The sequence below is a fragment of the Mandrillus leucophaeus genome, unplaced genomic scaffold, assembly GCF_000951045.1.
Source record: "Mandrillus leucophaeus isolate KB7577 unplaced genomic scaffold, Mleu.le_1.0 Scaffold639, whole genome shotgun sequence".
Classification (NCBI taxonomy): Eukaryota; Metazoa; Chordata; class Mammalia; order Primates; family Cercopithecidae; genus Mandrillus; species Mandrillus leucophaeus.
This window is the reverse complement of record NW_012106908.1, coordinates 1,050,184-1,063,977: the sequence shown is the minus strand read 5'-3', so window position 1 is coordinate 1,063,977 and position 13,794 is coordinate 1,050,184. Positions and strand designations below refer to the sequence as shown.

Here is a 13,794-nt window from a genome sequence, read left to right as displayed (position 1 = left end):
CCCAGCATGGTGGTGTGTGCCTGCAGTCCTAGCTACTCGGGACGCTAAGGTGGGAGGATCACTTTAGCTTGGAAGATTGAGGCTGCAGTAAACTATTATCTTGCCACTGCACTCCAGCCTGGGTGACAGAGCAAGACCCTGTTGGAAGAAAGAAAGGAAGAAAGGAAGAAAATTCATGTTTTAAGTGCACAATTCAATGATTTTTAGTAAATTCCCCAAATTGTGCAGCCATCATCACAATCCAGTTCCCAATGCCTACCCCCATTAAAAAATTGTGGTAAACTTAATGCCTTTTTAAAATTTTTTAAATTTTTTAATTTTTAATTTTAATTTAATTTTTTTTTTGAGACAGAGTCTCGCTCTGTCGCCCAGGCTGGAGTGCAGTGACCGGATCTCGGCTCACTGCAAGCTCTGCCTCCCGAGTTTACGCCATTCTCCTGCCTCAGCCTTCTGAGTAGCTGGGACTACAGGCGCCTGCCACCTCACCCGGCTAGTTTTTTGTATTTTTTAGTAGAGACGGGGTTTCACTGAGTTAGCCAGGCTGGTCTCGATCTCCTGACCTTGTGATCCGCCCATCTCGGCCTCCCAAAGTGCTAGGATTACAGGCTTGAGCCACCGCGCCCGGCCGCCTTTTTTTTTTTTTTAAAAAAAAACCAATATTATTAAGCGATTTTAACATGACATATATATAATGTTTTGAGAAAAATAAGATAAGCAAAATATTTTAAGATATGGTTTAGCACTGTTTTTTCCTTATCCATCACTTTTATGATCCAGTTTTCCTTAACTTCCATTTATGTGATCAGAGTTAGCAGCCAGCTGTTTGTCTTCCCTATTTGTTCCACAGCTGTACACAGAAAACAAAAATCAACAAGTTCAGCGGCTTCCCCTGTCAGCTCTATTTATCTTTCTGCAGTGATGGACTGTCACTTCTGCTGATAGACTGTCCTTTTAATAGCCACTTCCCAAACTATGTTTTTAAAAAGGCATTAAGTTTTCTTTCCACTATCTCCAGTTTTTTTCGTTGTTGTTGTTGTTGTTTGTTTGTTTGTTTTTTGAGACAGGGTCTTGCTCTGTTGCCCAGATTGGAGTGCAGTGGTGCGATCTCAGCTCACTGCTGCTTTGACCTCCTGGGCTGAAGCAATCCTCCCACCTCAGCCTCCCGAGCAGATGGGATCACAGGCACAGACCACCATGCCTGGCTAATTTTTGTAATTTTTGTAGAGACAGGGTCTCACTATGTTGCCCAGGCTGGTCTCAAACTCTTGCGTAAGCAATCCTCCCGCCTTGGTCTCCCAAAATGTTGGGATTACAGGTGTGAGCCAATGTGCCTGGCCTATCTCCGCTTTTGATAGCCCTTTTAACGTAACATTTTCTGATGGCCTGTGAAATCCATGGACCCTGTCTGGTGCTCTCCTGTCTGCTCCATCCATTCAATCCTATTGACCCTTCTGTCTCCCCCGGCTCAGCTGGAATTTCCCCTAGGCCACTGATTGCTGAAATCTCTGCCAAGTTCCTCCCCTTGGCTGCTGTTTATATGGGGGCATCCCCTCAACCTCCATTCTAGGCTGTCTTCCCACTCTCTACTTGCTCTAGGTGATCTCGTCCAGTCTCACAGCTTCTACGTCCCCGTCTCTTCTGAGGGCTCCAAATCCATGTCTCTGGCCCTAACCTGTGCCCCATGCAGAGGCAGAGGCTCAGAGGCACAGCTGCTGTCTTGAGCAGCCCCCCTCCAGCAGCCCCCTCACACTCAGCCCCACCGGAAGGAGCTCATTGCCTCTCTCTTTCCCCAACTCACCATGTGGTGTGATGTCACCTCCATGGCAGCCCCTGCGTGCTGCCTGTTAGAGGGGTGTCCTCCCTCCAGCCCTGTCAGAACTCCTCCCCTCAACAAGGTTTCTCAAACTTTCCTGCACACACGTCACCTTGAGGATCTGGTTAAATGTAGAGTCAGAAAGTCTAGAGTGAGGTCTGGAAAACTGCATTTCTAAATCTCTAAGTGGTGCCTATTCTGCTGGTCTACCTTCTAAGGTAGGAGATGCCTGGATGCCCAGCTGGCCCCTGAGAGGTTGGGACAGTCCTCCAGAAAACCCACCTTCTTCAGCCTCTCTACACTCTGGCCATGAAAGTCTGTGATGTCCTGAACTGCCTGCCTGCCCTTCCCCCTGCCCTCCCTGGACATTCCTGCTGTAAGCCTCCAGTTTCATCCCTCTTCCTCAGCTTTTATTTGTGGAAGCCAAGTTACCCATGGCCTGAGGAAGAAGAACTCTGTCCTGCGTCCTAGGCTGGTCAGAGATGACACCTTGCCGTTATGGCCTGGACCTCCTCCTTCCTTCCTGGGGACAACCAGCCAGGCTCTGCTCACTGCCTCCCCCGGTGCCCTCCAAGTTTTGTCCTGTGAGCACAGGAAAAGGCTAGGAGTAGTGATGAGGAGAGCAGAGGTGCCAACACAGTTCTATATCTGGCCCATTTAGGAAGGATTTGAGACAGGGAGGCTAGTTAGCTTCCTATGTTAAGATGATCTGGCGGAAAAGGATAAAAGCCCTTCAGTTGGCCCTGCGCAGTGGCTCACATCTGTAATCTCAGCACTTTAGGAGGCTGAGGTGGGCGGATCCCCTGAGGTCAGGAGTTCAAGACCAGCCTGGCTAGTATGATGAAACCCCGTCTCTACTAGAAATACAAAAATTAGCTGGGCGTGGTGGTGGGAGCCTGTAATTCCACCTACTCGGCAGGCTGAGGCATGAGAATCGCTTGAACCTGGGAGGCGAAGGTTGCATTGATCCAAGATCACGCTACTGCACACCAGCTTGGGGAACAGAGTGAGACTCTGTCTAAAAAAAAAAAAAAAAGCCCCTCAGTCAAGCTCTTGCTTATCTAACTCCCAGCCAATCAGTAACAAAAGACCCAAGAAGCTATAACCATAAGCTCCTATTTCAGGGGTCTAGGGACTTCCCTGGAGCCCCAAATGTGCAGTTAGATTTAAACTCCAACCTGTAGTTATCCCTTCTTCATTTTTGCTGAAAATCACACCTGGGGTGGCGATTTAAAATGCTAATGTTACATATAATGTATGAAGAAGCATGTTGAGCCACTGTGCAAGCACTAGAAAAACCCTTCTACACATGCCCCGATGTAACCCTTCCCTATAGAAAGACTTTATAAAACTAACCCACACACTACTTTCCTCAAGGGGCAGCCCATTCTTTTCTTCTTCAGTGCCGGCTTCCTTGTGCACAAGCTAAAATAAACTTTTTCTTTGCTGCTGTGTCTGGTGATCTCTCTTGATTTCTATCCTGGGAGATTACAAGAACCCAGGATGCTGGTAACATTTTGATTCAAGAATAGGAGGTTCTGGATCCCAGTGATGGAACTGTGTCCTGCTCTTAACCTGGAGGGGCCCTTAGCCACTTCAACTGGGGCTCTGTACCAAATATCACTCCCCCAGTTAATCATGGCTACATCCCGCCTTGGAAATCCCTCACATTTTCCTCCATGCGCTCACCCTGGCTTTCTGACAAGACAAAAACACAAGAACCAACCAGCCTTCTCTGATGGTAGAGGGTTTGGGGAGGTGGGATGTGGAAGTGTCACTACATGGACTTAGCCCTGGTGAGCCCCTGGGGACCTTCTCTCTTCCTCTCTTCACTCTGAAGTGTCCATGGGTTGCTGTTTTTCTAGGTACTCTATCAGCATCACACAGAGAAGTCGACTTCCAGCAGTCATTAGGTGAAAAAGATGCTGCTATCCTAACCCAATGCCATGTATGTTATTGGTTTCAGAGATCTGGATCCTCATAAGGAAACCTTGCTCCTGAGACTCTAAGACTTGGGAACATCGCTCTTGGAGTTCTCCCATTCTCCAGTGCTCCAAAACTCTTCACATGGAAGACAGTGGTAAATATCACTTCGGTAACACCTGCTGAGGCTGAGATACCATGACCACACAGGATTAAGGCACACAGTGCACCACCTCCACCAGGTCTTGGTCCATGCCACCTGGGACCACAAACAGGATCAGGTCCACCCCCTAGATGGAGAGAAGGATGAGTGGAGGTAGGTTTCCAGAGGCAGCATTGCAAAGCCAGTGGTTTCTAGGCACCAGGGCCAGTGTTTTGCCTCCAGAGTATCTATGATTTATGAAGACTCCAGAATTGGGTTTTCTTTATGGAGAGGTTACTACTAAGAAACCTGTCCACCATTAGGCCCTGGCTGGGGCAGTCCTGGTTCATCCTCACTAATGCAGCCTGTACACAGAGCTGGAGAAGTATGGCTTCGAGTGAACTAGGGCACAACTTTTTCTCACACTGAATCTGCGTCCCAGCAAAATCAGCGCTCAGCTATACCGGCAAGCATCCCGCTCCATACATACCAGACCCAAGGCATTGCTAGCTCCTCCTGGGTATCATGCACATTGCCCGCACTTTAGCCCATGTTTCCCTCTGATGGTTCACAAGGTCAAAGTTCCCTTCCAGCTACGGAAACACCACTTTGCCTCCTCTCTCATCCTGAATCCCTTATTGTAGTGGATGATTCTCAACAAAGCAATCAGAGCCTTCTACCCTAAGAGGCTCTGAATCCTGCCTTCACACTCCTGTACGTCGGATTGCCCAGCTAATCAGAATTACACACATTGCATGGAAATAATATCTTACCATTAACAGCTGGGTTGAGCTCTTACTTGGCATCATGGGGGAGAAAGAGGAAGAGAATGAAGCTAAGCACAAGTATCTCCGGAAATAGAACCTGAGAGGATGGGAGGGTCATGCTTCTTCCCCAGGGGCCTCTTATCAGCCAGTAACAGCAGCAGTAGGTCTCCCAAGCTTAGAAGCAGTTCCTCGTCTCTACTCCACTGGGAGTCCTGGTTGCTGCCTCTGCTCCTGGGGCGTTATAGATTCTACCTGGTCACGGCAGAGTTAGATGTCCTGGAGCCAGTGTGTTATGGGGCAACATGGAATGACCTGGAAAGTCTGCACCCATGCAGAGGACATCTGGAGAAGCCCTAGGTCCTTCTGTGACCCTGGCTAACCTTACCACATGCATGGTCTGTGGTGTTGGGCATCATTCATTGCCCCAGCTCTGAATGTTCATGGGGTTGGTGAGGTGTGAATTCAAGAGAACGGGACCGGGCTAGGCGCTGGGGGTACAATGGATGAGACACAGTTCATGGTCTCAAGGAGGCTCCAGACAAGTGAATAAGGGATTATTATCCCATCTGGGGCTATGCACAACTTCTCAGAGATGCCACTTTCCCTCTTTCCTGGGACCCCAGAGTACTTCTCCTTCCTAAAGCACAGATTTTAGGAGGGCCAAAATCCCACTATTTCCCTCTGAGGCTCGAAATCTTGCTTGAAACCCTCCTGTCTCTACAGTCTGCTGACTGTGTGCACCATGGTTCTTCCTCAGGGGTGTCCCTGCCCAGGATAACAGCACAACTCATACAGCATACATTGCTTTGCTCAGGCAGAAGTGGTACATCTGCATGTCCTACATTCTGAGGGCTCCATTACTGGCAAGTACCAACTCTCCTGGGCACCAGGGACCCCCTGCCCCATGCCATAGCTCTATACTCCCCAAGCAGCCCCACCTTCCCTAGCGGTCACTCTCTGTTCCTTCTGGCCGCTCTCAGGGTCTTCCATGTGAGACTCATCCTAGGCCCTGGCTCAGGCTGTCCTGCCTGCTGAGAGCTCCCCACTCTTCCCTGTCTCACCACTGCTTCTTAAACCCCTACTCATCCAACATGGCCCTCCATGAAGGCCACTCGCATTGCTACCATCCATGAATGAGAACATGACAGCCACCCCCTCCAGCACCAAACCAAACCAGAAGCTCATCTTTGATACCCCCAATCTAATGAATAATCAATTCATGCTGATTTTGACTCTACTTCTTGAATCTCTAGGTAATATCCCTTTTCCTGTCCCTCCTCCCCCCTCCCCAAGACCACTGCCTTCTGGATTTAGACAGTCCTGTGTTTGCATTGTTTCTGCCACATCCTGGAAGTATGACTTCAGGAAAAACATCTCTCTAGGCCTCACTTTAATGGACTATAAAACAGCTCTATTAACACTGTGTACCTCGTAAGGTTGGCATTTAGACGAAATAACATAATGTACTTTATACATAATACATGGCTTAAAGTAAGTCCTCAATAAGTGTTAGCTGCTGTTATTGCTATTGTTCTTACTATAATTACCATTATTCGTACCTTAGTATCTCCCACCTGGGCTACAAGCCTTCTACCTGGTCATTCATGGAGAGTGACCACAGCAGTGTGGAATCATCCGTGGCCACTGTGGGAATATTTGTCCCTTGAAAACAGTTGATGATGAAAGAAGGCACCAAAGCAGAACGGCCTCATAACCATGCACAGACATCTGCTATGAGATCATTCCTCTCCCTATAGCAAGAGTTTCCAAGGGGCCCAGGCAGAGATGTGGTATTCTAGGGATGGAGGTCCCTTGGAGAGCATCTAATTCAATTTCCTGATTTTATTCAGCAGGTCATGGATGTTTAAAAAAAATCCTGATTTTAGGATGGCAAAACTGAGTTCTTGTGAGGATAAAGGGCTTGCTTATAGCCAATTTTCTTTTACAAAAATGTATCTGGGCTACTCTGTATTTAGCCCTGTGCTTGAATCCAAGCTTTTCACCTGACACACAACCAGTCAGGTGAAGAGCTTGGATTCAAACCCAGGTTTCTACTAAATCACACCATCTCCAGACAGAGGAGCAGTTCACTAAAAATAATGCTTACATTCCCATGTGCTACCCAAAGGGAAATAGCCAGGATTCTGTATGACCAATAAATCATCATGAGAAATTCTTTCAACCAGAAGCTGGAATGTGAAACACCAAGTTGAACTGTCAGAAAGACACAAGCAAGAAGACTGGAAAACACTTAGTACAAATACAAATAAGAATACATGCTTTCGAGCTGGCACTTGCCCTTTGAACACATAACACAAACTGGTCTCAACACAAACTTGCTCAGTGTCAAAGTAGGAATTTTGCAACACACCCTACAGTTAACACTCACTTTTGCCCTCAACACCTAGACTCGTAACAGAATCAGGATTTGGGGAGAAAGGAAGGTTGACAATAAATTGTCATTTTATAAATGGTGAAACTAAAGCTTAGAGAAGTAAAGTAATAAGTCACAGTTCATTATGAATGTCTTTGCTGGATACCCTTTCCTCTATGCCATTATGCCATAGGGAAGCAGTTAAAAAAAAATTAAAAGGATGTTTACCTAAGGCTTATACGGGAGGTGTATCCCTGTGCATTACTTAGAAAAGTCCCCCCAGAATGTTTTTTTTTTTCTTTTTTAGAGACAGGGTCTCTCTGTGTTGCCCAGACTGGTCTTGAACTCCTGGGCTCATGCAATCTGCCACCTCACTTGGCTTGTTATTAACCTTTTATGGGTCATGGGCACATCTACTGAATCTACTGAAACCTGTGAATTCTCTTCCCAGAAGTGATTCCATAAGGGCAGGAACATAACTTTGCATATAATTTTAGCTCACCCATGTAGCCCTTGGCAATTCCTGAGGCACAGCAGCGAAAGAAAACTTGCCTTAAAGTGTTACAGCGATACAAAATGATTCAAATCGGCTTTGCAGACACTGCCCAAACCTGAAAACTTTCTATAGGAGGACGCTGTATGCATAACAAGTGAAAACTAATTATGATGCTGTTTTTCAGTATTTGAATCAATGCATGAAGTTATTATTTGTCAGCATGTACATGCAGGTTAAATAAAATGTATTTACAACGCAATAGTATAGCCAGATGATATTCAACATTTATATTTCCAAACTGTTCTAGCAAATGGTTCTAGCAAATGGGCCCCAGCACTACAGATATCCTAAAGACACATTACAAGAATCACCAGCCCCTGTCTGCCTTCATCAGAGCCTCTCACATCCTGTCCCAACATCATGTTCAGTTAATGCGAATTCTTACTTTAAGAAGGCACAGAAAACATTTACACTGTTTATTGTAATTTAAACATCTGCAATTTACCATGATATCTCTTCCCACCTACAGGAAATATGTTGCATTAGTATTGCAGCATTAAGTTGGTTTCTAATAATATAATTTGCATGGGAAGAATATGACTACCCCAAAACTTGCCTGCTAAGCGTCCATAAATGCTTCCTTTAACTCAGAGGACCTGGAGTTCTGCTAGAAAATTGAATCCGTGTTCAGCAGGCTTTCCTTCCTGGTGACCTCTGCATGCCCCACAGGCTACCCCTGCCTATTTTACACCAGAGTTCCGCAAGTGAGGCACCAAAGCTGGATGGTAACATGAGCTGGCTACAGCTGCAAATAGCAACAGGCCTGCCATGAGTGAAGGTCCAAATATAGACTTGCTGTGGCTGAGTTGCCACTTCTTACTACTCAAGTATCACCAGGAGAGGTCACATGTTGTGCTCTGAGTTATTTCCTGTGCTGTGAGGGGTTTTAGACTTGTGGCTCTACCATGGGTCTCAGACGGCTGGTCATGTGGAGACGGCTGAGGACTGTCATGGTAAGACCAGGAAGGAGATTCTTTTTTGAGACGGAGTCTTGCTTTGTTGCCCAGGCTAGAGTGCAACCGCATGATCTTGGCTCACTGCAACCTCTGCCTCCCGGGTTCAAGGGATTCTTCTGCCTCAGCCTCCTGAGTAGCTGGGATTATAGGCGCCTGCCACCACGCCTGGCTAATTTTTGTATTTTTAGTAGAGACGGGTTTCACCATACTGGCCAGGCTGGTTTCGAACTCCTGACCTTGTGATCTGTCCACCTCAGACTCCAAAAGTGCTGAGATTATAGAGGTGAGCCACTGCACCGGGCCTGGAAGGAGATTCTTGAGAGCCCTTGGGCTGTGCGCCTTCCATCAGGGCTTTCCTGGGGGCTTCTTCCAAAGTGTTCTTGGTAAGCACAGCTCTGGAGGCAATCAAATGCAACTTTATTTTTTTCTCCCAATATTCCTTTAAACTGTACTCCAGGTGGGAATTATTCCCCTCTTTGGATGAAAATCCAGCAGACCCAATGACTTTCTTCTCCCTCTTAGGTGACACATAGTCCTAAGGTCACTTGAAGTCAGCATCTCAAATTCAGGAATTGAATGTCCAGTTCAATACATTAATCAAAAAGCCAAACCTGGTTTAGCCAGTGTTAAATCTTCTCCCTTTCCCAGAGTGGGCCTCTTTAGCAGGAAGCCTGCCCTGGAAAAGGAAGCATGGAGTTGGCCTCTCCTCCCCACATTCCTCCCAGAGATGCTGGTTTAGAAGCCAGGGCAGGAGGGCTGACGCCATAAGATGGCTTCTATTTGAGTAGACATCAGAGTGGGTACCAGCCTCAGGCTCTCTGGGCCTGGAGTATGCTTAGCTCCGACTCTCTCATGGGGAATCTCTGGGGATTCCCACTGTGGGGCCAGGATTCCCATCACTTGATTCCCCTCCCTTGACTGAAGCTATTTCCATTATTGGAGTGCAGCAGTTTGAGACCGGCCTTGGCAACATGGGGAGACCCCCATGTCCACAAATAAAAAAATTAGCTGTGTTGGGGCACACCTGTAGTCCCAGCTGCTTGGGAGGCTGAGGAGGGAGGATTGCTTGAACCTGAGAGGTCAAGGCTACAGCGAGCCCTGATGACACCACTGGACTTCAGTCTGGTGACAGAGAAAGACCTGTCTCAAAAATTAAAAACAATCATTTGGAGCTAGGTACGGCAGTTCATGACTATAGTCCCAGCTACTTCAGAGGCTAAGGAAGGAGGATCTCTTGAGCCTAGTAGTTTGAGGCTGCAGTGAGCTGTGACTGCGTCACTGTACTCCAGTCTGGTGACAGAGACCCTGCCTCTTAAAAAACATAATAATACTAATGATAATGTAGATGCCTGTTTTTTAAATGTAGGAAATGCCATAAGATATTTTTAAGTGGGCTGTGCCTGTAAGGCTGATTTGAACCCTTTCACATCACTGTATAGCTAACACTTTAAAGCAAGTTTTCTTTATCTATGGCTCAGGAATTGCCAGGGGCTACATGAATGAGTTTCTAAAATTATATGCAAAATTATGTTTGTGTCCTTATGGAATCACTTCTGGGAAGAGAACTCACAGGTTTCAATAGATTCTCAGAGGTGCTCATAAACCATAAAAGGTTAAAAAACATTTTGGGGGCACTTTTCTAATTAAATCACAGGATACACTTCCCATATATGCCTTAAGCTAACTTTCTTTTTTTTTTACTTGCCACGGTATGGCATAGAGATGGGACTATCCAGCCAATACATTCATTATGGACTGTGATTGATTATTTCTCTAAGCTCTAGTTTCATAATTTATAAAATGACAATTTATTGTTAATGTTCTTTTCTTCCAAAATTCTGATTCTGTTAAGAAATTGAAAGAGTCTAGGTGTTGAGGAAAAAAGAAAGTGTTAACTGTGGGGTATGTTGCAAAATTCCTACTTTGATGCTGAGCCCACAGACCAGTGTAACAGTATAATCTCTCTCTTCTCTCTCTCTCTCTCTCTCTCTCTCTCTCACACACACACACACACACACACACAGTGTAATAGTCAGAATTGTCCAGAGAAACAGAACCAATAGAATGTATATATGGAAACAGATTTATCATAAGGAATTGACTCATGTAATTATGAAGACCAAAAAGTCCCAAGATCTGCAGTTAGCAAGCGGAACATCCAGGAGAGCCAATGGTGTGGTTCTCGTCCAAAGGCCAGCAGGCTCAACACCCTGGAGAGCCAATGTTTCCATTTGAGTTGGAAGGCGGGAAAAAAACCCATATCCCCACTTGAAGGCAGTTAAGCAGGAAGAATTCTCTCTTATTCAAGCTTTTTGTTCTATTCAGACCTTCAATTGATTGGATTAGGCCCACTCACACCAGGGAGGGCAACCGGTTTTACTCAGTTTACTGACTCAAAGGTTAACCTCATCCAGAAACACTATCATGCACACACCCAGAATAATGTTTGACTAAACACCTGGTAGCCCAATCAAGTTGACACATTAAAATTAACCAATTAACCGGTCGGGCGCGGTGGCTCACGCCTGTAATCCCAGCACTTTGGGAGGCTGAGGCGGGTGGATCACGAGGTCAGGAGATCGAAACCATCCTGGCTAACACAGTGAAACCCCGTCTCTACTAAAAATACAAAAAAATCAGCCGGGTGTGGTGGCGGGCGCCTGTAGTCCCAGCTACTCGGGAGGCTGAGCCAGGAGAGTGGCGTGAACCTGGGAGGCGGAGCTTGCAGTGAGCCGAGATCGTTCCACTGTACTCCAGCCTGGGTGACACAGTGAGACTCTGTCTCAAAAAAAAAAAAAAAAAAAAAAAAAAAATTAACCATCATACATGTATATACATATGCTATAGACAGTTTATATTCCCCTAAAATTCCCATGTTGAACTTAAATCCCCAATGTGATGATATTTGGAAATGTAGCCTTTGGGAGGTGACTAGGTCATGAAGGCAAGCCCTCATGAATAAAATTAGTGCCGTTACACTGGGGGTCCCAGAGAGCTCTGCCATGTGAAGATGCAGTAAGAATACAGTTATCTATGAACCAAGTGTCCTTACCAGACACTGAATCTGCTAGTACTTTAATCTTGTACTTTCCAGCCTCCAAAACTATGAGAAATAAATGTTTGTTGTTTATAAGCCACCCACTCAATGGTATTGTTATAGCAGCCTGAATGGATTAAGACATATATTAATATACATAGAGAGGATAATTTTCTTTTTTCTTTTCTTTTCTTTTCTTTCTTTCTTTTTTTTTTTTTTTTTTGAGACAGAGTCTCACTGTTTCACCCAGGCTGGAATGCTGTGGTGCAATCTCGGCTCACTGTAACCTCTGCCTCCTGGATTCAAGCAATTCTCATGCCTCAGCCTCCTGAGTAGTTGGGATTATAGTGCATGCACCACCATACCTGGCTAACATTTTTTTTTAAATATATTTTAAGTAGAGACGGGGTTTGGCCATGTTGGCCAGGCTGGTCTCGAACTCCTGACTTCAAGTGATCCACCCACCTCGGCCTCTAAAAGTGCTGGGATTACAGGTGTGAGCCACTGCACCCAGCCACCCACGACACTTTATAATGAGAAAGATTGACAATTTCCTCTTGAAAAACCAAATAGATTAGAAAGCTAATAGAAATGATAACACAGTATAAAACAGATAGTAAAAAGATATAACGTGAGGAATATACAAGAAAGATATTTAAAACAGACTGTTAAAAATCATAAGTAAATCATATTAGTTAAAACAGTATATTAAAAGTAGGGGAAAATCAATCACTTCAGCTAAAAGGTTATCTCTCCAAGAAGACTGAGTGACTGTGTCCCAGGGCCCAATCCCCAACCCTCACACTTGCAGCAGGCATAAAAGGGGAGGGACCTTCAGACAAAGGCACCTTTCCACCTTCAAGCTGCATTCCACAGAGGTTCCTAGATTTCTTAAGGTCATTTTCAAGGCAGAGAGATGTCCTAACTAAAGCTTTAGCTTGGCCCTGATTTTTTTGTTTGCTTATTGTTTACCCTTGGGGACAACAGCAAGTACAAAATCTGATTCCAGTTTTTCCCAGCTCAAAAACTTCACACACGCTTTCACTTGTTCCCGAATCAACACCTCACAGGCCTTGCTTTGGCAAAGGGCTCCTGATCCCAGCTTCCTGGCATCTGCCTCCTTTCCTCCCCCCATTACCACCACCTGTCTCAGTGCACTCCCAGGATGGGAGCGGACATGGACTGTATTTCTCAGTCTACACTGCACATTTCCTAGGCAGAGAGTAGGGCCGTCTTGGTCCTTGATGCAAGAACAGATCTAGCTCCACCCTGACATGTAAACTGGATTTCCTGTTATCTCCTTAAACAGGCCTTCAGTAGCCAGGTGGTCATGTCGAGCCCGAGTGTCAGTGTATCTTAAGTTTGTCTGGGCCTCTGTTTCCTTAACTCTAAAGTGAAGAGTTAGAACACAGATTGTATTTAAACACCCTGGTTGGGAGCTGCAGTGCCCTGAATTCCTCCTCTTACTCCACCCCCTCAATACTGACACACAGCCGACACTCAATAAAAGTTTGTTGAATTGACAAAAATAAATTTGTGGCTTCTTGCCCAGTACTTGGCACTTAGAGGCCCTCAATAAATGACTATCGAGTTTATGTTTCATCTCTCCAGCACATTTGTGACATTCTTGAGGGCGGGAACCATGTACTCAATAGGGCCCTGATGATAGAAAAGGAAATCAGCTTGGTCCCTGTTCTCAAGAAGTTCACAGTTTAGTGTGGGAGACTAAGACAACAACTCGCCGATTCAACAGATATTTTTCCAACGTCCTTATGTATTGGGTGGAAAAGGTGAGGCAAGAGCTGTATTTCCCAGACTCCTGAACGGGTTGCGAGATGATTGACTCCTGAGGGACACCGTCTCACCTTTTCATTGGTTGTCGCTGGCCCTGTCGTCTATCACCCAACCAACCCCGAACACCTCTTGTAAGCCCCACCTCCGGGTCAGCCAATTAGAGGTGCCGGGGGCCAGGGCGCTGCTGGGTCACTGACGCGGTTTCGATTCCAGTGAAAAATGCTCGGGTTCGGACTGTCCCGTGACAGGCGGTGCGAGCAGGCCAGGCCCTTGCCCGCCGAGCCCTAGGACCGCTGCCGCCGACTGCCATGGAAGACGAGCAGCCCGACAGCTTAGAGGGCTGGGTGCCTGTCCGGGAGGGCCTCTTCGCCGAGCCCGAGAGGCACCGGTTGCGCTTCCTGGTGGCTTGGAACGAAGCGGAGGGCAAGTTCG

The 13,794-nt window shown here is 46.3% G+C and overlaps 1 protein-coding gene across 1 annotated transcript in view; it reads right to left on the bottom strand.

Moving 5' to 3' along the window:
• FSD2 (fibronectin type III and SPRY domain containing 2) overlaps nucleotides 1–8,236 on the bottom strand; it is a 60,513-nt gene extending 52,277 nt beyond the window's left edge. Inside the window, exon 1 of the mRNA XM_012000674.1 lies at nucleotides 8,132–8,236. The gene's annotated coding sequence lies outside the window, so the exon portion shown is untranslated. The remainder of the gene's footprint in view (nucleotides 1–8,131) is intronic.
• Between the last annotated feature and the right edge of the window lie 5,558 nt (nucleotides 8,237–13,794).